The sequence below is a fragment of the Lemur catta genome, chromosome 14, assembly GCF_020740605.2.
Source record: "Lemur catta isolate mLemCat1 chromosome 14, mLemCat1.pri, whole genome shotgun sequence".
Lineage (NCBI taxonomy): Eukaryota > Metazoa > Chordata > Mammalia > Primates > Lemuridae > Lemur > Lemur catta.
Window position 1 is genome coordinate 64,545,594 of NC_059141.1, and position 24,000 is coordinate 64,569,593.

The following is a 24,000-nucleotide window of genomic DNA, read 5'->3' on the forward strand; positions in this document are numbered from 1 at the left end:
CCAACTCCACAGATGGAGGACTCCCCGCCCCAAACTTAACACGTCGTAAAACACAGCTGTTTGGGGAATGGGAACAACTGGGAGGCGTTTCCCCCAGAAGCTCTTCTCTGGAAAGGTTGGGAGGTGAGGTTTGGACTGCGGTCCACCTACACAGCCACTCAGCCTCCCCCGCCAGCCCCGAGGGCCACTCTGCCTGTCCCCAGGCTTCTCCTGAACCGGCTGGCCAGCTGCTGTGGCCCAGTGCCAGCCGGACCCAGGACAGAAAAAGGCCACGGTTCCCGCTCCAGGGCCCCCTTGGATTTGTGACACACTGGCTCACTGTAAGCGAGTATAACTTTGCCTGGAATTCAGTACTGAATCCTCCTGTTCCTTTCTGCGCCTGGCCGCACCTGAACCTGGCCCAGGCGTGTGGAAGGCGCTTCCTGTCCATGACCCCATGGGTGTCCAACACCTGCTTCCTAGCCTGTGTGAACGTGCCCACCACGTCCCTTTCCCAAGGAAGAGACTGCAGGTTCAGGGGGCAGTAGATGGTCTCTGGAGATGCCACCACGGATTCCGCTCCCACCTGTGCACGGGCACTGCTCTGCTTCCGAGGGGTCCAGTCCTGCCCTGCCCTGAATTGGGGCCAAATCTCAGACACGCCCTGACCAACAAAATGTGGACAGAGTGATGCCTGTGAGCCAGTCCTGGGTCTGGCCCTCAAGAAGACCGGCAGTCTCTGCTCCTTGGGGAGCCACTGCTGTGGGGCAGCGTGGGCCAGGCTAATGCTCAGCAGCCACGTGAACAGAGAGGCCACGTGGATGTGCAGCCAGCTGTGAAACAGTGACAGTGTCTACTCACAGAGCCATATTAGGGCAAGGTTTGCTGGACCCGCATGGATGGGCTGCTTAGCACAGAGGCAGGCAGGTAGCAGCCGCTGACCAGTGCCCCTTTCCCTCCTGCCTTCCCCAGGTTATCTTGCTCATTTGATTTTAGAGAAGCCGTCCTTTATTCTGGCCGCCCCAGAGCCAAGAGGACACACGTGAGTCGGTCACACTCGCTGCTGCAGGCTGCGTGGACTCAGCCTGGCTCCCAGTGCGAGGGAGGAGAACACCGTGCGTTCGGCTGTGGGTGCTGATGCCCCACTGCAAATCCAGGCTGACTTGTAGGGCACACGCCACATTGTGCGAGTCACCCTCCGACCCTTTACGGAAGCCTTCCCTTGGACGGCCGCGTGGGCAGCGAGCATGTCCCCGTCACAAATGTGGAGACGACAGCCTGCACTGCTGAAGACTTGCCCGAGGCGGCCGCGGGCAGCCCAGCCCGGGGTCTGCGTGTGCACATTCACAGCCAGTTACAGAGAAATCGCACTGGATGTTTATTAAAGATGGCAAGAGAGATTTTATTCAAACTACTGTGGGAGGGGAAAGAGATTTCAGTACAGACCTGAGCTCAGCTCAGCGTAGAGCAATGACAGCTGGGGGTTTATAGCCGAAGTGCAGAGTGAGGGGGTCAGCGGATGGAAAGTTACCAAGGGGAAGTTAATCAGATGTCGGGGGGGGGTGGTCTCCATAAACTGAGCTCAGCAGGCCAAGGCCAAGACCCGGTGGGGATGAGGGCTGTGTGGAGGGTGGGGTCGAGGGGACCATGGCTGGGCCTGGCGGCTCACGTTGGGACTTCATACCATCAAGGCAGTTCCTCATGGACAATAGGGGCAAGGCCATCTGCGTGGAGTGAGGAGGAGAGACAGTAATGACAGATTGGAGGAGAATGGAGAAGGTCAGAAGTAGTCATTGTGGAGGGTAGGAGAACAAGTTGACAAGGAAATCATGGTAGATTTGAAATGCAGAACATTTGAGATTATTGAAAAAATGGAACCCGTGCACCGTGACATGTCCACCTTGTCCACTATTTGTCTCTCTTTCTTTCTGTCTTTCTAGCCTAATATATACATATGCATTTCCAGCCTCCCATATGTCATTTTATATATACGTGTATATGTGGATTATATAGATATATTAGGTGAGGCATGTATGAGAGAGATTAGGAACTGGAGCAGAGGTGAGAAGCAGAGAGGCGTATTCAGGGAACTGAAAGCTGATCAGCTTAGCTTATGTCCCCGGGGTGACCTAAGAGAAGGAGCAGATGGGATGTATTAGCTTCTCTGGGAAAAGGTCACCTTAATTGGAGGTTTGGGATAGGTGCACGTTAGTGAAGTAAGTGACAGTCCCGCTGATGTGACCCACAAGCTGTGGGCGACCCCCCTGCTTAAGCACAGCCCCTCGGTCTCCAGAAAGCACCCCTCTCAGACTACACTGGTGTTTTCCAAAACCACAGGAGACAAAAAAGGGACAAGTACATAAATTACAAAAATAAAAAAATGCCTCAAACTCCCTTTTCCTCCCCTAAAAGCCCTTTGGTATCTAAAGCTGAGAGAAGGTTTGCAGTTCAGCAACTGTGATTTTGTTTAAGCCAGAGTCAAGCTTGTTTGTTCTGCACAAAGTCTACACCGCCCAGGAAGCCTGCGTTCCCTGCAGGAATCATGTTTCCCAGAGGCTTCTGCTCCCATTTAAATATGTTGCCAGGGATAATGCACTGGCACACTCACACACATACGGCCCCCAGGGGGCCAACACCATTCATTCCAAGAGCATCTCTGGGCCCTGGCTGCCCAGGTGAGCGAGGTGGGAAGCTCAGGCCCTGATGGGACAGGGGGTATGGCCCCGTGATGGGAGGAAGCATAAACTGCTGCCAGGACACAGCCGGGGACATAGCCGGGGAGAGGGGTCCTGAGATGAGTTTCCAGGAAACTGCATTTTAGCGGGCCTTGATGAAATCTGGGTGTTTGGTAGGTGGAGATGAAGAGGGGGAGAAAGTGTTTTAGGTGGAAAAAATGGCAGTCGACGCAGGAACAGGGAGCAGCTTGGGACTCCAGCCCCGCAGTCCGGGAGCCTGAGGTTGAAGACACGGACTCAGACTTGAGGTATCAGAGGTGTCGAGTCGGCATAAGATGTGGGAGGGGAAAGCGGCCAGCAAAGCAATGGCTCTCAGTCTCCCTTTCCTGACACACACCTGGCATGTGCACACGCTTGTCATCGGCTCTGGCTCCCTGCAGAGTCCATTCTCACCTGGGACAGGGCAAAGTGAGGTGGGAGTGGAGCATGTGCTTTTTGGAAAAGCCTCTTCACTGACTGTAGTAGCCTCTGTATTAATCCTGTCTTTAACTTTCTGTATTCTGATGCTTTGATAGGTTGGGGCCTTGCTGCCCCTCCCAGGGCTAGCCAGTTCCTGGGGAGAGTGAACAGCTGGCCCAGGAGTGTGATTTTCAAACACAAACCAACCAACTTAGAGCTCACAGCCCAGCTGTGGGACTCTCACACTCATGAATACTATTCACCTGCCCCAATTACCCAGAGCCAGGTACCAGACAACTGTGGCAGCCCCTGTGCCCCAGGGCCCTCTGCAGTTATGCAAACCAGTCAATTCTAAGCCAGCTTCCCCTGCCTTGCCCATTCCTTCCCATGAAAATCACAATAAAGGCCCTTGCCTATAGTTCCCCATCCCCCTCTGACCCCTGATCGACCCAGTGCTTCCCTGTGTGGCTTGGCACGGTGCCCCAGGCCTCCTGTTTCTAGAGATCATGACTGTCATTTCTATGCCTTTGTGTCTGATCATACCTGATTAAAACGAATGACAAATCCCCTTACAACAATCACTGAGGGTAGGGTGACTAGGACAGTCCCCTTGGCACCTTTTGTCCTACATAATTATCAGTGACACCTTTTTCCCTCTCAAAAATGTCCCAGTTTGAAAAGCTACAGGACATTGGTCTGGGCAAACATTTCTTGAGTAAGACCTCAAAGCGCAGGTGAGCAAAGCAAAAATGGGCAAAGGGGATCATATTAAGCTAAAAAACTTCTTCACAGCAAAGGAAACAAAGTAAAGAGAGAACCTACAAAATGGGAGAAAATATTTGCAAACTATGCATCTAATGAAGGATTCGTAACCAGAAAAATATAAGGAACGCAAACAACTCAGTAGCAAAAAAATCAAATAATCTGATTTAAAAATGGGCAAAAGGTCTGAATAGATATTCCTCAAAAGAATACATACAATTGGCCAAAAAGTATATGAAAAAATGCTCAACATCACTAATCATCAGAGAAATGGAAATCAAAACCACAATGAGCTATATCCTTTCCTCCCAGTGAAAATGGCTTGTGTCAAAAAGGCAATAACATGCTGGTGAGCGTGTGGAGAAGGAGGAGCCCTCATATCTTACATGCTGGTGGGAATGTAAACTCATACAGCTGCTACGGAAACTGTATCGAGTTTCCTCAAAGAACTAAAAATTGGGCTACCATATAATCCAGCAATCCCACTGCTGGGTATGCACATCCCACAGAAAGGAAATCAGGATATTGAGGAGATATCTGTACCCCATGTTTATTGCAGCACCATTCACAATAGCCAAAATTTGGAATCAACGTAAGTGCCCATCAGTGGATGAAGTGATGATGAAAATGTGGTGTAGATACACAATGGAATATCAGTCAGCCTTTAGAAAGAAGGAAGTTCTGCCATTTGTGACAACGTGGATGAACCTAGAAGACATTATGCTAAGTGAAATAAGCCAGTTACAGAAGGACAAATGCTGCACGATTCTATTTGTATGAGGTGTCTAAAGTAGTCAAACTCATAGAAACAGAAAGTAGAATGGTGGTTGCCAGGGGCTGGGGGGAGGGGAAATGGTGAATTGTTTTTCAATGGAAATAAAGTTTCTGTTATGCAAGATGAATAAATTCTGGAGATCTGCTGTAAAGCATAGTACCTATAGTTAACAGTATGACACTGTGCATGTTAGAATATGTTAAGAGGACAGAGCTCACGTTAAGTGTTCTTACACACTAAAAAGTGACCCCCAAAAGAACACAAGGAAATTTTGGAGGTGTTATGTTTGGCACCTTGGCTGTAGTGATGGTATCACAGGTGTGTGCATATGTCCAGACTCATCAAGATGTAGAGGTTAAATGTGTGCAATTTCCTATATATCAATTAAACATTAATAAAGCTAAAAAATTAAAAATTTAGAAAGAAGCTATAAGACAGAAAAACGGAAGGTCAAGAAGGATTCAGGAAGGCGAGGGGAGGGGTCTAGAGTCCAGGGAAAAGTTTGTCTTGAAAAGAGGAAGGTATTTCTCAGAAAAAGACACACTGGGGGAAGATAGAGACATCCAAGGAGAAGGGGAGAGTAAGTGAGAACGTCATTATCGGACGAGATTCTCAATAAATTATAAGGAACATTCATCTGCTATGAGTTCAGGAAGTGGGGTGGGTTTGTGGGCTTAGGAAGGGGAGGAAGATTGGGAACAGCTGCTGGGGGCTCTGCAGGAAGTCAGCGAGGGATGAAGAGCTGGGCCGTGCGGCCACCTGGGGCCGGAGAGGCTGACTGGCTGGCCGGGGAGCCAGGGCTCACAGCTGTGCAGCTTCCCCCAGTGCCGCAGGGCCAGGAGCAGAGAGGGGAGGCTGGTGGTGGCTCATCCAGGCTGGTGAAATGACAAGGTGGCAATAGACAAATGTCAGGAGGGCTGTGTGTGAGGACAGAGTTGAAATGGTTTCAGGAGGGACTAGCAGGATGAAAAAACGGGATGATCTTTATGAGGACGAGAAGCAGGAGAACAAGGCGGGGGGAGGCAGAGGGCAGCGGCAGAGGGCATGGCGATGGAGCTGGTGTGATTCTTGAGGGACGAAGATACCTAAGGTGAGGCCGTGTCCGTGCATGGCTGGAGAGAGGGGAAGCTGAGGCCACCAGAGGGCCTGGGGGGCAGAGTTCCGGAAGAGTTGCCAGCAGGGAGAACAGTGTCCTGTCCTAACCCTGTCCTGGAGATTAACGGAAAGGGACAGAGTGACGAAGCGTCTGGGCACCTGTCCCCTAAGGAAGCAGGGAGCTTCAGCAGTACAGAGCCTGGCGGGGAGGGGGGCTGCTGTTGGGGGTGGCATTATTTTCCGATGATGTCCACTGTGGAGTGGACACAGATAACACGGTGGGACTGCAGCAAGGGAGGGGGTCTCAAAAAGGGAGGGTAACTGTTTTCGTTATGAGCGTCCCAGGTGTTTGTGCCAAGTCACAGAATAATGTGCGTGGTAGGGAAAGGTCAATGTGAGTAATAGGCCAGTTAGGAATGGAGTAATTGGTATTCCTAAGGTGCTGCGATGGAAAGGGGGCGGAGTGTGGGAATGTGAAGACTTAACATGATGGGAAAAGGTGTTGAGAGTTCCGGGGACCCTGATGTCATCAAGAGTGGTGGCTGGGGCAGAGAGGGAGGGAGTACATCATCAGGGGCTACGACTTCAAGACAGAAGGGGAAGGGCAGGGTTGCTGGCTGCCTCTGCAGTTGCTGTCTAAGTGGAAATGTCGAGAGGCCAGGTATGAGTCTGGAGCCTGGGGAACGAGCAAAGGTAGAAATATAAATTCTGGCCAGTAAAAGCCATGAGGCTAAATAGGATCACCGGGGGTAGTGGAGCTAGAAAGAAGAACAGTTAAAAACAGAGAACTTATAGTTTAACAGCTGGAAGATGAGAAAGCTCCGACAAAGAAGACAGAGCTGCCCCTGGTGTGGCAGGAAAACCAGGAGGGCAGCTCCAGGCCCAGGAAGGGGGAGGACAGCGGTGCAGACGCTTCTGGGTGGCAGAGGAAGACGGAGGCCGGGAACCGACCCCTGGGAATGAAAAATGGACTGGAATAAAAGGAACAGAACCTTAGGTCATTGAAAGACTACATAAAATATCTACTATTCGTGTTATCAGAGTTTTGGAGAAAGAAGGCAGCACTGAGAAAGTATTGCAAGGAATAATGGCTGAAAGTTTCCCAAATATGGAAAGAGACATAAACATACAGACTCAAGAAGCTGAGCAAATCTCAAGCAGGAAAAACACAAAGAAATCCAAAGTGGGAGCCACACATCTGACTGATGGCAGACTCGCCTCTAGAATATACAAAGATGTTGGTGTCCATTGTGAAAAACCAACTGGTCAGATAGTGGGCAAGAGACTGACCAGACGCCGCACCAAGGACGATCCGTGGATGCCAAATTAGTCAGACTCCCCAGTTTGATGCTGTACTACAGGTATGCCAGGCAAGACCAGTGGAGGAAACCAGGTAAGGTTCCATGGGACCTCTCGCATGGAGTTACTATTTGCAACTGTTTGTGAATCTATAGCTCTTTCAAAATAAAAAGGATAATGAGTCAAACAAAAAGGATAAAAGTACAAGAAGGAAAAGGTGACTTTCAAAGAATGACAGTGATGACAGACTTCCTGTCAGCAGCAAGAGATGCCAGGAGAGGGTGGAGTAACAACTTCAAAATGCTGGCGGACAATGATTACTACTTGACTTTCTAAGCTGAATACTAGAGTAGGAATATGAAGATATTAATACAAACAAAGACTCCAAGTTACTTCCCTCTGACCTTCAGTGGCAGAGCTGTGACCCAGACACGTGCCGGCCGGCCTTGCTTGCACCGTAGCGTGGACTATGCAGTAACCGCACAGGCGGAACTCAGGAAACACAATTTTAATCAGTGGGACAAATAGCAACTTCTCAGCGACCTTTGAAAATTGTTGACAAGGCCTTAAATACTCTGTTACTGTTGGTTTTATATATAGAAGAGGATGAAAAGATAGTAAAACCAATACATAATGAGTACACTGTAGTCTAAAACATGGGGAACATGGAGAAAGTACTGTAGTTTTATTTCTCTGTAAAAAAACTCAGGAAGGGTAGTTGGAAGCTCACTTGCCTGTTCAATGCACCATCACTTTTCATTTCTTTGCACATCTTTTATCTTTTCTTAGGCAATTGCCTTTAAAAAAATATTTCGTCTTGTGAGCCCTGGCTGGGAGGCGAGCAGGCAGTGCCCCTGCGCCCGCGTGTGAGCCCAGTAACCGACGCGCGGCCGCAGACCACTGGGGGACCTGACAGAGAACCCAATCTCTGGTGGCGATTTGTGAACCGAAGAGCGGGCAGTGAATGGGGTAGCTTTCGCAGTGGTTCTCAGTTACTATGTCATGGTGGCTGAAACCCGGCCGCATTGTTGGGGGACTGGTGTCACTGAATGAGACTGCGGTGACTGCGATTCCTCCCAATCGGAGCCTGCGCCTCCCCAGGGACCGTGCCGGGACAGGAGATGGCGGGGCACGTGGGTCCCACAGCATGTGTCGCGTGCTGGAACTAGCTGTCGATTGGGAAAATTAAAAGTAATGTTTCATATCCGAAGATTCGAAGTAAATCTAACTTCAGATAAAAATGGCAAGCTGAGGGGGAGAGTGATTAGGGGGTTAAAGTCTGGCAAGGTCCCTGTTGTCCTTGAGAGAGGGACAGCAGTAATGAATAATTTAGGTTTTCTCTGAGAAAAAGGTTAAGTCCAGGACATAGATTGGAAAGGTAAGGGTGCTGACTACAAGAACAGAAAAGTGATACGTGAGCTTAAAACTATAAGAGAATTCACTAGGCCAGGGGAAAAAAAAAAAGAAAAGAAAAGCAAGGAAAATAGTGGAAAATTATGGAAAATAGAAGCCATAAAATAACTAAGGGAGAAATGTGAATAATCAACAAAAAGTAAACAAATTCACTTGTCTAGTAAAAGACAGATATCATCAGATTAGAATTTTAAAAATCCACCTACAGGATATGCTGCTCACGAGTGGCATAACTAAAACAAAACTGCACAGAAAGATCAGGGGGTAGGAAAAATATACCAGGAAAACACAAACCAAAATAATGACAATGAAGCAATATTAATAGAAGATAAAATAGAATTTAAGGCAAAGGCGTTCTAGGAATAATGTGGGACAATACATTGTATTAAGAGGAACAGTCTGCAGTTACGAGCTGTATGCACTTGACAATGTAGTTCTAGAATATCAAAAACAATACTGTCTCAACACGCATAAAGAAAAAATGACAGTCATAAGACATTGCAAAACCATCACCATAATGGGAGATTTTCATTTGCTTCTATGTAAACTAAAAATACACACAGGTAAGAAAATTGGTAAAGACATGGAGAATCAAAACCATGTTTCCCTGCTTGATCTGATAAGCAAATCTTCAACCTTGCAATTTTATCAGATCGGTTTTCTTAATAGTCTGCTGTATATCTAGGCTGGAGCATCCTGCTGAAGGGGACAGGTTCAGTGGTGATAGAAGACAGAAACCATTGTCCTTACAAACCAAAAAGTAACTGCGGAGACATGATGTAACTTGAAGGCTCTCTGGGTTTGCGTCTGAAGTCCCGCAATCTGTGCTGAGGGATTCCCCTGTGAAATGTGGGAACTGCGTTGTCGCCTGCCTCCCCCAGTGTGGCCAGGATCCGGGGAGAGGAGCGGGGTTGGAGGGCTTCGGGCACAGGAAGCCCCATCCGTGCACGGTGTGGGGGGCTGCTCTGGGAGCGTGGCTGGGTCAGGGGGGCGTGGTGAGAGAGGAGCCGGGAGGCAGAGAGCAGATTGCTGTATGAGGTGTCTGGGACTGGTCCTTCAGGAGGACAGTCTGCTGGGAACAGACGGGGCTATTATCGTCCTGGAAATGAGGGAATTGGGAGAGTCCAGGTCATCAGAGTCCAGCTAATTAGGGCTGGGCTTAGTCACCCTAACAGGAAGTCTAGGAGACTGATAATTGGAGTCCGTCCTCTGGACCCGCAGGCTCAGCCCGCCCACGATGGCTCTGCCAGGCCGTGGCGCCCAGTGGGTGGACGCCAAGAGGTTCCATCTGGGCCCAAACCCAGCCCCACTGACAGGCGGAACCCCTTCTTCCCAAGGGCCGGCCCAGGGGCCCTGGCCAAGGCCCACACCGCAGCCATTGCTTGAAGGACTACATGTCACCCCATTTGCAAAGTCTACAAAAAAGGAAGGAGGCTTTTGGAGAAGGAAGAATCTGGAAACAAAAAAGAATGGGGTTCTATTAATTTTGTTATTACTGTGTAACAAATTACAAAGTTAGCTAGAACAACACTCATTTGTCCTCTCTCAGTTCTGTGGGTCAGAGGTCTCTGCGGGCTCAGCCGGGCATGTGCCCTGGCTCCCGCTGGCTGAAATCAAGGTACACTAGGCCGTGCTTTCATCTGGGGCTTTGGGGACAAATCTGCTTCCAAGCTTGTTCAGGCTTTGGGCAGATTTTAGGTCCTTGTGGTTGCTGGAATGAGGTCCCCATTTTCTTTTTGGCCAACATCTGGGGGCCACTCCAGTCCTAGAGGCTGCTTCCAGGCCCTGGCCACTTGGCCCCTCCATCTCAGTAAGGAACAACCCTAGTGCCCAAGCCCCTCACACTGCAAATCCCCTGACTACCTCTTCTCCCACTGCAAGAGAAAATGCCTTGTTTTTAAAGGTCTCCTGTGATTAGGTTAAGGCCACCTGGAAAAATCTCCTTAATCTTAAAGTCAACTGATTAGTAACCTTAACATTTGCAGTCCTTTTGCCAAATCAGTAATATGATTTTCAGAGTGATAGCTTATCATAGTCACAAGTTTTACTCAAGGGAAGAAGATTATGCAAGGACAAGGGGCATTAGGGGTTGTCTGAGAATTCTACCCTGCCACAGGGCTGGAGGATGATGTGTGATGAGGACATGCCTGGGAGGAGATTCCTGGTGGGGGCTGGCTCTGGTGAGATGGAACGTTCAATTTAAGGGTCTTTTCAGGGCTTCTGTGTCCCCGCTAATAAGCCCCCAGGACTAATGCAGTGACGGTGAGGTGGCAGCTGTGGCTGGGAATAAGAAAGAGCGTGGACTTTGATGTCAGCTGAACTGTGTTGGCCCTTCTTGCTGTGTCAGTTACTTAAAATCACCCCAAAACCTAGCAGTTTACAAAACAACATTTATTTAGCTCATGAAATGGCAGTGTGGGTAGGGCTTAGTGGAGATGGCTGGTCTCTGCCCCACATGGTGTCAGCTGGGCAGCTGGATGGGGGGCTGGAGGGCCCACTTGGAGGGGGCACATTGCTTGGCTGGCTCGCAGCAGGGAGCTTAGCCGGAGCTGAGGGCCGGGGGGCCTCTGCACGGGCCACGAGGGCTTCCTTGTAGAAGGGTTGTTCAGTTCCAAGAGCAACGTCCCAAGAGATGGGAGTAGAGCTGTCAATTTCTTACAGCCTGAGCCCACACACTGGCCCAGCATCACACCTGCTGTGTCCTAAGCAGCCCTGGAGCCCAGACTCGAGGAGAGAGGGCATGAACCCCATTCTCAGTGGAAGGAGAGTCACAGACTCTGAGAGTGATGTTTAAGAACTGCCACCCTTGCTATGTGACCTTGCTAAGGACAATGAACCTTAGCGTTTTACTTTCCTCATTTAGAAAGTAGGAAGAACACCTTCCCAAGGGTGTTGTAGGGTGGATCACCCAAGATAAAACATGTGGAACCCAGGCTTAGAGCCTGGCATGCAGAGGGGTCTCAGAGGTGAATTCTCTGCACATTTGCAGAGCCAGGGGCCAAGGGACTGGCCTGAGGGACAGCAGGGAGAGGGCTTGGCCAGGCTCCCCGGGGGAAAGAACCCGCAGCGCAGTTCTACAGCCGCTCCCAGCGCCTGTCCTGGAGAGTCGGGGTCCTGGGCCTACTCAGGGGACTGCGGCTCAGGCAGCAGCAGGGGGGGAGCTGGGAGGCTGCCTCCACACCCTTCTGCCAGGGGACAGAAGACTTGGGGGTTGTCTGGAGCAAAGCTGGGGAAGTAGGGGATGGCCAGGTGTGTCCCCCCACAGATGTGGGCGATGACCGGATGCCTCCTCCTGGGCTCACCATGGCAAAGGTGGAAGTCAGGTTTCCACTGGGGCTGTCAGCACGTGGTCTAGAGAGCTCCCAGCAGGCTGGCTGAGTGCGGGTGCCCAGGCGTCCCGGAGAAGGGCCCATTCCCACCAGTGAGGCCACAGATCAACGCGCTCCCCTAGCTGGGAGTGCTGGCCGCTGCCCGGCCAGGTTTGGGTGGCGGGAGGCCCACGCTGATGCGTCAGATCTGCTCTGCAGCCTGCTGCTGGGGCCCTGGTTCTCCAGGCGGCCTCGGAACAGAGCCGGGCCCAGGGTTTGCCATCATGCTGCTGTTTGGGTGCGCGGCATCCAAGCCTGCCGCTCCGTGTGGAAAGGAAAACGGGAACTGTTGTTGCATCTTTGGAGTCCAGCACTGTGGTAAGCATGACCTACGACCCATGCCCTACGACCCACACCCTGTCCTAGAGCAGGGAGACGGGGCGCAGAAAGGCAAAGGAAAGGCCCAGTGTCGGCTGGGGCTGCTGACATCTCCAGGCAGGGTCCGCGTCCAAGCTCACTCCAGTGGTTGCTGGCGACATCCGGTCACCTGCTGCCTGCTGGCCGAGGCCTGTCCCAGTTCTCTTGCTGCTCGGGCTCCCCGGGCCACCGCACGCGCCCGCCGGGCTCCTATCAGAGCAAGAAAGCAGGAGAGGACACACAAGCGCCACCCAGAGCCTGTCGTGTGAGCTGATCTTGGAAGTGGTATCCTGTGACTTCTGCCGGATTCTGCTCATTAGAAACAAGGCACTAGGAGCAGCCCCAGGCCAAGGCGTGGGGTCCACGAGAGCGTGGGTGTCGGGGGGGAGGGGGGGCATGCCCAGACGCCAGGTACACAGATGGGACGTGCCCTCTCTCCGAGTGTGGTGTCTATGCCGCACACCACACATACCACATGCCACATCACACATCACATACACACATGCACCCACACGTGTACTTACACACACATACACACGTGTGCACACACATTCACACAGCACACACACCACACATACCGCATACACGCATGCATGCATGCATATACATATGCACACATACAACACATACCATATACACACATGCACACATGCATATACACATGCACACACACCACACATACCACATACACACATGTATTCATGCATATACACATGCACACACACAACACTTACCACATACACACACGCACACAGCACACACACATGCACACACTCACAGACACACACTAAACACACCCCACATACACACATACACACACATATATACATAAACACACAAACATGCCACACACACACGCACATAGACACCTGTACACACCCATACCCCTCACATATCACCCACCAACACAGCACACACAACATACACATATGTACACACAGTCTCACGCGCACAACAAACACACCACCACACTCACACACGTGCATACACACACAGATGCCACACACGCGCGCGCACACACACACACACACACACACACTCCACTGCTGGGAGGAGGCAGAGGCGGACGGGGGTTTGACAATGGCTGCTGAGAACAGGGGTTCTGGTGTCACTGAGAAAACCATCTTGGGACCGTAAGTAGAATTAGGAGCCAAGCTGATTCCATTTCAGATAAAACGTCAGTGCAAGAAGGCGGTTAGAAGATCCAGACAGACGTGTTAAAAGTGGAGTAGCTCGTGGAGCTCGTAGGAAGCGAGTCGCCCAGCTGCACGGCTGGGGCTGGAGTCTCGTGCTGGCCCGGTGGGCGCGAGCAAGGCCCTTCAGCTTTCTGTGTTGGGAACCTGGCGTGCGCTGGCCTGCCCTTGGCAAGCCTTTCCCATTTCAGACAGTCTGGCTGTCCTCACACAGTCCCCAAGTCAGCTGGGGGAAAGAGAAAGGAAGGGTGGCTTTGTGGCTGCTGGTGGCTAGCTCCGAAGAGGGAGGAGGCTGGGAGACCTGCGTGCAGTGTGCCAGGGCCTGCGGTGTGCTGCGCATTCACACCCGGCACGGGTGTGTGTGTTAGTGTCAGCCAGCATTCCGAGTCACGGAGCCAGGCGTGTCCACGAGGTGGCGCTGCCTGCCTGCGCGGCTGCCACGTGGGGACTCCCCCACCACACACTCTCTGCTGCTGCACCTGCGTCCCCTGCTCTGCTCTGAGTCAGAAGTTCATGGTCAACAGATGAAACTGCTGCTGTCAGACCCACATCCTAATTGAGCACAGACTTAATATTACACCTGCCTGCCACCACCCAGGGCTGCACTTCCCGTTCACCTCGGGAAGGAAAGGAAGGCTTCGTTTGCTCCATGCACTTTACACACATTACTGCTTTGGATCTTCATGACCACCTGGCAGGCGAGAAAATGCAGGCTCAGAGAGGTTAAGCAACTGCCCAGGGTCACGCAGCCGGGAAGTGGAGGGAGCTGGGCCTGGCCCCAGAGCCTGCCCTCTTCTATAGTCACTGCTTGGGCCCTGCCCTCAGGGGAGTCCGGGGAGCTTGGTGGAGGAGGGTGCAGGGAGCAGGGGACTTGTGGGTGCTTCAGGGACCAGGGACAGAGGGAAGATTGAGGCCAGATGGAGAGGGGCTTCTGCAGTCGGGCCTCTGCTTCTGCCCCCATCTGGGGGGCAGGGACTGTAGGGCTTTGTGACCCCAGAGTGGCGTGAGCCGGGGCTGGCATTATCAGACCCCGTGCACATGAGGTCGCAGCCTGGTAGCCCACAGATGCAGTCAGTGGCTGCCCGCTTGTGAGAGGGCTCCTGCTCCTCGGGTGGCCGAGCCCCCACAGGCCCATGCTCAGCTCTTTGCCACCTGGGCCTGGCCTCGCAGGGACCCCAGTCTGTTGCCGCTGGACAGGCCAGGGCTCTGGGCTCACCTCCTCTGGGCCGAATCCCTGTAACTGGCCCTGGGAGAGGAGACCAAGCTGGGTGGAGGCCCGAGAGCCCTTTAGTTTCCTACGGAGGGTCACGGAGCTCTGTCCGCCCCTCTGCCCCTGCCTGGGATCAGTGGAGCTGGAGCTGGACAGGACCAGGTGCCCGCAGTGCTCCAGTGCTCAGATGGCAGCTTCGGTTGCCACGCAGCAGAGGGCAGAGGGGGTGGGGCTGTCCTCTGGGGCCAGAGGAGGCTATTCCCTGCAAGTGTGACCAACCCCAGGGCCCCCCCTGGTCACTGTGCCCATCCCCACATGGGTCTGCAGGGTAGCCTGAGTGGTAGCCTGAGTGGTCTGGCCCCATCAGACCTGGGTTTAATCCCAGCTCTGCCATCAGCCCTGTAAGCCTGGGGGACTAACTCATCTCAGAGCCTCAGTTTCCCTTTCTGTAAAATGGGGCCCACCCCCAGTGAAGAGTGCAGAGCTCAGGTGGGGTTAGGTCTGCAGAGCGTGCCCACTGGGTGTGCTTAGCACATCCTGGCTCTGGCCTCCTCACACTCCTTCCTCCCAGGGCCCAGCCCTGCATTGTCACCCAGGCACTGGGGGAAGGCCAGGGCCTCCCATTCACCTGGCCATTCCTGGCATTCTGAGGGACTCTGCCAGGAGCCAGGAGCCTGGCCCATTGTTCCCACCAGACATCCAGGGCCCAGCCACAGCCTCCAGGAGGGGCGGTTCTCTGGGCCTTCGGGCTCTGCATGGCTGTTCTCAGTGGGTGGGAGCGTGGGGAGTTGGACTCTAGGGGAGCCCGTGCTGTCCAGCGAGCCCTCTGCCCAGCCCTGGGCCTCTGGGCCTCATCCCCGTGCAGGGACCTGTGTGAGGAAGTCACCTTGGATTGGAGAGGTGGGAAGGAGTCACATGTACTGAGTGCCTGCTGGGCCCAGGCAGACGACACTCCCATCTCCTCGAGTCTTCACCCCACCCCTGGAGGTGGGCACCGTGGCCTGCCTTTGCAGAGAAGGGAACCGAGGCTACCCGTGGTCATGGGGTTGGCCTGAAGCTGCCGAGCCTGACTCCACAACTGCCCCCGTGGGCACCCAAGGTGCTCATGTCAACAACTCTGAACGTGCCCTGCTGGGAGGAGGCTGTGCCACAGCCCTGGGAGGAGGGCAAGGGCCTCCCCAGCGGGCATGCCTGGGCCAACCTCAGGTGCAGAGGCATTGGAGCAGGGAGGGAAGAAGTTGGGGGGTTTGATGGGACTGAGGGTGGCAGGCTTGTCACCCTGCACTTCTGGAAGTCCCTGCATTCACCCAATCAGAAGAGCGTGACACAAGTCCTCATAGCCAGGAATCCTAGATCTCACCTGTGTTCCCCGAGGTCACCAAACGTGGGCCGATTGAGGGGGGTGGGATAACCAGCACCCACCCAGCCAGAGCGGCACACCTACATGTGAGCCTGGTCCTTCACCGGGGTGGCCTCGCCAAATCCCTAGCGAAACCTGCTGGTGGAACTGTGTGTGGCCCAGCAAGGGACAGCACAGGGAGAGTGGCGCTGCCAGGCTCACACAGCCAGCATCTAATGGGACTCCAAGCCCTTGCTTTTCTTGCTGGGAAGCTGTGCCCGGCGGGGGGGGGGGGTGCCTGGACTGGGGAGCGCACAGGGGTCCGGGGAGGACTCTCCATCGAGGCCCTGGCTTGCCCTCCCTGGCTGCCGCAGCGTGGCTGACCCCAAATCTGTGCCTCCAGCCCTGACTGCTGCGTTCCAGACACAGGTGTCCTCGCGTGCAATGGCTGCTCAGCCTCCGTTCCCTCATCCTCGGCATGTCCACAGCGAAGCCGCCACATCCGCCCTCCCTCTGGCCTCCTGCCTGCGTTCCCAAGGCCCTGGCACGGCCCAGGCAGGAAGCCTGGAGCCTCTGCTCTGCCCGCCCCGCCAGTCACTCACCCAGTCATGCCTGGGTCTGAGACATACGGGGTCCCTGCCCTGCGCCCCACTCTCTGCCCGAACTTGGCGCTGTCTCCCACACAACCAGCCTCCCTTGCCCCGGGCCCTGCCCGATCCCACTCACTTAGGGAACAGCTTTCTCAAAGCTGCACTCTGTGTTCCCACTGGGAACCACACTCACATGGACAGCAAAGTGGCTGTTCTTCATGGGTGTCGTCCCTGCTTCCACGGCTCCCTGTCACTTAGCAGTTAAGTGGGGGCACTGGAGTGCCACCAGCCTCTGTCTGCCTCTCCAGCACCCCAGCAGCCGTGCTGCCCGTGTGGGACACGGTGGGCCCTCCTGCTCTGTGTCTGTGCAGGAGGTCACGGGCCTCAGGGACACCCCTGGACCTCCAGCCCGGCGCCCTTCGCAGGCACGCTCAGCCTGACGTGCCCCGGCAGAAGGGGCTGCGCTGGCCGGTGCGCCGGGCGAGGAACCACAGGCTGGGGTCACACGCAGAGGTTTGCTTTCCCACAGCGTGGGCTGGGGCTGGAAGTCTGAAATCAAGGTGTGGCAGGCTGGTTCCTCCTGAGTCCTCTCTCCCTGGCTTGGAGGTGGCCGCCTTCTCCTGTCCTCTCGTGGTCTTCCCTCCGTGCGCGTCTGTGTCCTCATCTCCTGGACACCAGGACAGTCAGTCATGTTGGATTAGGGCCCCCCGATGGCCTCGTTTTAACTTTATCACCTCAGTAAAGACCCGGTCTCCAAACATAGTCACACTCTGAGGTTCTAGGGGTTGGGACTCCAACATGTGAATCTGGGGAACACAATTCAGCCGGTAACAGTCCCCCTAGACAGAAATGCATCTCAGGGACGTGGGGAGAATTCCCTGTCCGGAGAAGGGCTGGGAGTCCCCCTTCCAGCCTGGAGGGTCTGAAGGGGAGGCCGGGTCACCACACAGTGACCGTCCACTCTCCCCGGATGTGCACCCCATCACACGGGTCAGGGGCCAGTCCAGACACGGGCAGGGCCGGGGCGAAGCTGCGACTGCAGTTAGTCCTACCGTTCGAAGACCAGAGTGGAGCATCCTGGGCTCAGCCTGGCGGTGGGTGGAGCAGGGTGACCGTGGCAGCCAGCATGGCTGTGCTGGGCACCAGGACCTTCTCCATGCCGATCGTGGCTCTGGAAACACGTGGCGTCTCCACAGTTATGCTTGGCCGGTGGAGGCCGTCCCACCCGGCCCCTGCTCCAGCAGCCTCGCAGAGCTGTGCTTTCCGGGCCTTTCACACCCTGTTTTCCATTTTCCACCCCCCACCCCCCATGAGAAGGGACATGCTGTGTGCATTTGAGAGCTCAGACGCTTGCTGGCGTGCGTCCACTGCGCTTGGCGGTGGCCTGGGAACAGGACATGGTAGCAGGAATCAGGGCTGTCGGAAAGTCACAGAAACATGTGTTTTGATGATGTTGTAAACTCTCCAGTCTATAAAGAAATCCAAATGATGTAGCGGGAATGTGTTCCGAGGTCCCAGGCCCAGGCCCTGCGATTCCCAGCTCTGCTCCTGGGGTAGATGCCGACCCCTCCAGGCGCACAGTGGGGCCGACCACGGAGAGAAGCTCAGATGGGCCCTCGGACTGTGATGAAGGCAGGGTGGAGCTTTGTCTCTTTTAATTTGTTTGTAAATTCCACCCACGATTACCTACACACACGAGAACTGATCAACAGAGTGCTAAGGGTCGGCTGCAGAATGTGGTGGTCAGAGAGTATGCCACTCATTCATGCATTCATTCCCTCACTCGCTGACAAGTGTGAGTCCCTTCTGAGCTCTCACTGAAGCACTTTAGTAGCAGTTCTCAAAGTGTGGCCACCCGATTAGTAGCATCCGCACCCTTAAGAATTTGACATTGGAAATTCAAGTTCTCAGGCCCCTCCCCGGCTTCACAGATCAGAAACCCTGCGGGGGTCCCAGCACTCCCTGCCTCAACAAGCCCCAGGCTGGGGAGCCGCTGCCCCCACAGCCCATCCTGGGGTGCACTCAGGCTGGGGAGCCGCTGCCCTTCAGGGCTGGAGACAGAGGACAGGGATCTGAATGAATAGAAGGGGTCACAGAGAAATAAAAGGACAGTTGAGTGTGCAGGCAGGAAAGGCGGCCAGATAGGCGCTCAGGCGTGAGCCAGGCTGTGAGGTCCTTGCACACTGTGCCATGAACTTCTAGTTTTCTTTGAAACTGAGGGGAGACGTTGACGGATTTTGAGCTGGAAGGACATGATCATGTTGGACCTTTAGACAGCCCGTCTCAGATCTGTGTTGGGGGTGGCCTGGAAGGAGCCAGCTCAGAACCAAGGAGACCAGTGAGGGGCCTGAGTGAAGGAAGTGAGGGGGGAGGCGGGGGCTGGAGCTGGGACATGTCAGGCCCACGCAGCCGCAGCGCCAGCTAATTGCTGGCGGAGATGAGGCCAGGAGACACCTCAAATGAGTCCCAGGTTTCTGGCGTGGAGATGGGCTGGCGGTGATGTCATTCTCTGGAGCAGGGGATGGAGGAGGAGTGAGTTTGGAGAATTCTATAATGAGTTCAGTTTGGGACCTGTGTTTGAGCTGCCTGCAGAACTTCCAGACTAAGATGCGGTCTGGTGCCAGGGGAGTCGGGCTGGAGATGTTGGGGAGCTGGGAGGGCTCCCCCAGAGCAGCTCCAGACCCCGCGAAGGTCCTCTGCAGGCTGAGCAGGAACGAGACAGGACTGGAACCACATCCAGAAGGGACAGGGGAAGGGAGCAGGTGCATTTGCTGCCAGGGCTGCACTTCTGTGGGTGGCTTTGTACCCCCAGGAGAGGGACAGGAGGGGGTCTGCAAAGACTTAGGAGGCGCTTTCTGACCTCAGGCCTGTTGCTTATCCCAGAAGCCCCTCCCCTGGGGTGTCTTGGGAAGCTGGACTCCCACTTTGGGGATAATGCGGTAGGGTCCCATGCCCCCACAAGGGCTGGGTCCAGTGGACCTTGAGGGTCCCCTCAGTACTGAGATAGGTGACTCTGTGGCTCATTCTCCAGGTGACTGTACCATGTATTTATTGGTGAGGTGGACAGGCCACAGCCCGTCCTCACCAAATGTCACTTCACAGCAGATGGAGCCTGAGCGGGGCGCTCGGGATGGCCTTCCCTGGACGGTGGTGGGGAGGGTTTCCGGCTTGATTCTACTGTCGTTTCATTCATCTGCCTTTCTGTTATGGCTGTGGCTCTGGGTGGTGGTCATGGGGTCTCTTAATGAAATGAAATCACAAACTGGGACTATTTTGAGGATGAAGAGGGTGGGCACTGGCCACGTCAAAGTCACTCATAGAGCTTTGGGAGGAATGTGCTGGCTAATAAGTGACAGTGCATGATACAAGCGTGGCCCAGGCATATCCAGTGCCTCCCATGGGACCCCGCAGGGTGCAGGCATCGCAGTCCCTGACTTGGGGACTGCACAGTCTAGTGGTGATGGGAGACAGAACATGTTTGCAGCAGAAAGCCAGCGGGGGCTCAGGGCAGCTCTCTGGACGCTGTCTGAGCATTGTGGGAGGAAGAGGGGAGGGAAGACTCTCCAGGATAGGGAGCAGAGGGTGTTAAGACCTGGAGGTGGTGGGGACCCCCCAGGCAGGCTTGAGAGTTTCCAAGGGTCCCGTGACTAGAGCAGCGAGGGAGCCGGGAGTGGTGAGGGCCCAGCCGTGGAGAGCTGTGGCTCAGCTCTGCTTCGGAGGGGACGAGAGCCCCCGAAAGACCCTGTGCAGGGGACTGGCGCCACATCCACTCTAGCAAGATCGCTCTGGCGGGGTCTGGGTGATACAAGAGGAGGGGTGTGGCCAGGCCATCCGGAGCGGGCTGGGAGGGGAACGGGTGGCCAGAGAGGCAGCTCCAGGGACTCTGGGCTGGAAGGGGAGAGCACAGGGGGTGGGGGTGGGCACTGTGGTCTGTCACGAGAGTCCCGGATATGCGTGCTGGTTGTCTCACCATCTTACTTTTAAATCACAAAAGTGAGAATAAATAAACTTTTTTAAAAACTTGAATTCATTGTACTTGTTTTTGAAGGGAAACAAGAAATTGAGTCACAATTTCTCAGGCCTCCAAACTGCCTTCAAGGTCTTGTTAAAAACTTGGACAGGGGACTTGTAACATCCTTGTCGACTGTCCTTATTAACTGAACATTTTATCTGAACTGCACTTAGCACCTGCCTCCATTACGCAGCCGTGGCGCAGAGCGGAGCTCTGATCAGCTGCGCGGCTCACGCTGCCGCCGCATTACCCCAGGCGGTGGTCGTCATCTGTCTTCATCAAGCCGCGTCCTCAGCGGCCTGACAGCACTCTGGGAGAGGACAAGGATGGTTAATGCCCAGAGGCCTTGCTGCTCATGACAGCTCTGCGGTGCCCAGGGAACGATTTGTATTCATTACTGTCCTCCCCAGTCACTGTCCCAGCTTTGCATGGCTGTTGGTGTGCAGGCACCGCTGACCATGTCGAGCAAAAAACTTGGGGAGGCTGATGGCAAGGACGATGCAGATGACAATGACCCTGAGATAAGGCAGAGCGGCTGCGGCTGCTACTGCTAAGGAGCACCTGCCGTGGGCGGGGGCCACGCCAACCCAAGACCTTGTCCTTCCCGGGTGTTGGAATTCTCAGGCTCTTGCTCTATTTTATCCTTGAGGGTTGAAGATCGGGTTCTGGCCATTCACCCAGAGCAAGGGGTCTGCACCTTCTTCCTGGAAGCCCACCACAGAGCTTGGCTGCTACCTCCAGCCTCCATTTAATGGTTGAGAAAATAACTCCCACCATCCCACCATCCCCTTCCAGTGGGGCTGGCCTCCTGTGGGTCACATGGAGAAGGGCCTGTGCTGGGTGACTCTGTGGTCATAAGTGGTCACCTCCACCACGTCCATCACAGATGGGCACCTTGATTCAAACAGGGCTGATTATTGAGTGTATTAAATGTAGGTAGGTTGTGTGTGTGTGTGTGTGTGTGTGTGTGTGTGTGTGTGTGTGTGTGTGTGTGTGTTTGAAGCTGAATGCTTAGAGTGGGAACAGGGGAGAGCTGTGGAATTAGTGGAAATCCTCACAATTCCTGGGGTTGGCGAGAGCCAGGTTGGAGCGGCAGCTCAACGTTCTGCAGCTCGGCCGTCTTGATCTTGGCCGAGTCCCTCACTGACAAGAGCCTGCTTCAGAGAGCCCCACACTGAAATGGAGCTCAGGACTCACCTTTACTACTGGGGGAACCAAGATCTCTAATCTTCCTGTTAGTTTATTCAGGAGGCCACCTGTCTCCTCCTGTAACATGAGGAGACCTGTGGCCCTGGGCACCGTGTGTGAGATACTTGACCATATGCTGTCACGGCAGGTGTGGTCACCTGCAAACCCTATGTCCCTTCCACTTCCCCAACACTCACACCAAGTGGATAAGAGCCACTCACCTGCTGAGGGATACACACCTGGTGGACTTGCACGGACAGAGACACCTGGCCATGAGCAGCAAAAGCAGGGGCCTCAGGCCCCCGAGTCAAGGAGTCTGGCCTTCCCCCTAGTGTCCAGCCCGTCCATGCAGCCCAGGGCTGGAGGGAGCGATGCAGCGGGCAGTGGGAGGAGGTAAGGTCCACACCTGACCTATCCACGGATCCTTAGGCTCAGAGAGTGAAGCTTTAGGCTTTGAAAGGAAATCTCTGAACAGCAAAAAAATGAACAATCGATTAAAAAATGGCCAAATGGTCTGAACAGGCATTTCTCAAAAGAAGATATACAAATGGCCAAAAAATATACAAAGAAGTGCTCAACACCACTAATCATCAGGGAAATGCAAATCAAAACCACAATGAGGTATCATCTCACCCCAGTCAGGATGGCTATTATCAAAAAGACAAAAAAATAACAAGAGCTGGCAAGGATGTGGAGAAAGGGGAACTCTCATACACTGTTGGTGGGAATGTAAACTAGTGCAGTTGCCATGGAGAACAGCATGGAGGGCCCCCAAAACACTGCAAACAGAGCTACCACGGCGTCCAGCAATCCCGCTACTGGGAGATTATCCAAAGGAAAGGAAATCAGTATACTGAGGAGACATCTGCACCCCATGGTTATGGCGGCGCTATTCACAGTGGCCAAGACGTGGAATCAGCCCAGGTGCCCAGCAGCAGACGAGCGGGTGAAGAATGGTTGGGGCACTATTCAGCCATAAGCAGCATGAAATCCTGTAGTTCACAGCAACATGGGTGGAACTGGAGGACATTACATTAAGTGGAAAAAGCCAGGAACAGAAAGGTAAACACCGCGTGTCCTGGCTCATACGTAGAAGCTAAAGATGTTGACCTCATAGAAGTAAAAAGTAGGACGGAGGATAATAGAGGCTGGGAGGGGTGGGGCATGGGAGCTATGGGGGAGTTTTGTTAAAAAGTACAGAATTACAGCTAGAGAGGCAGAATAAGTTCTAGTGTTCTACACCACTGTAGGGTGACTGTAGTTAACAATAATATATAGTTTCAAAAAGCTTTGTGTCCAACACAAAGAAATGCTAAATGTTTGAGATGATGGATCTGCTAATTACCCCGATCTGATCACTCTACATTATATGCATCAAAGCATCACTATGTACCCAATAAATATGTACATTATATCAATTAAAAATGTTTAGAAACAAAAAAAATCAGAAGGAAAAGACCCTCTGTAAAAGAACTACAATTAGACTGCAGTAGTCAGCAATGGCGATACAAATATTTCATGTCTTTCTTTGAGGCATGTAGCAGGATTGTGTGAAAATAGGAAACTGTTCCTTGAAGTCAGCTGTGGCATGTGACTTTCTCTGGCCAATGAAATGTGAACAAAGGTGACGAGTCAATTCCTAGAGGACCTATGTGATCTGCCACCTTCCTTTTCCCTGGCTATGCTATTACGGAAGCGTATGTCAAGGCTGAGCCTTTGAAACCCGTGTCCCTGTGACTGTGAGGGACAGAGCCCTCTGCAACTTATGTAGAAAGTAGTGTGGGCAAGAAGTAAACTGGTGTTGTGTTAAAAAATAAAAACAGGTCTCTGAGTCCTGAAGGCCTCTGTCTGACCGGCCATTGTGCTGGAAGCCGCAGGCTGTGCCCAGGCAGCCTCCTCTCTGCCTCGGCCGGCCAGACCACACGTGTGAGACCCACCCTGTGGCCACACCCCTGCCTGTCCTGCTCTGGGAGAATGGCAGGTCACAGCAGGCTTCTCCCTCAGCTCCTCAGCTCGGGCCTTTCCGCTCCAGGCCCTGCAGTGTCTGGGGTCCGCCTGTGTCCTTGTGTCGTGGGGCCCAGTGGGTCAGGCTGCCACCGCAAGCTGACTGTGCCTTCCCAGCCCCCCTGCTCCCTCCCTCACTGGTCTTCACACGATGCAACACCCAATTCCGTTTTTGGAACCCACTCGATCCTCCAGGGACTTGACAGTGCTCCCTGTGAAGGCAGGCTTAGTTCAAGAGGTTGTCTCAGGGGCCCGGCTGGGGAGCCGAGGGAGGGGTGGGCA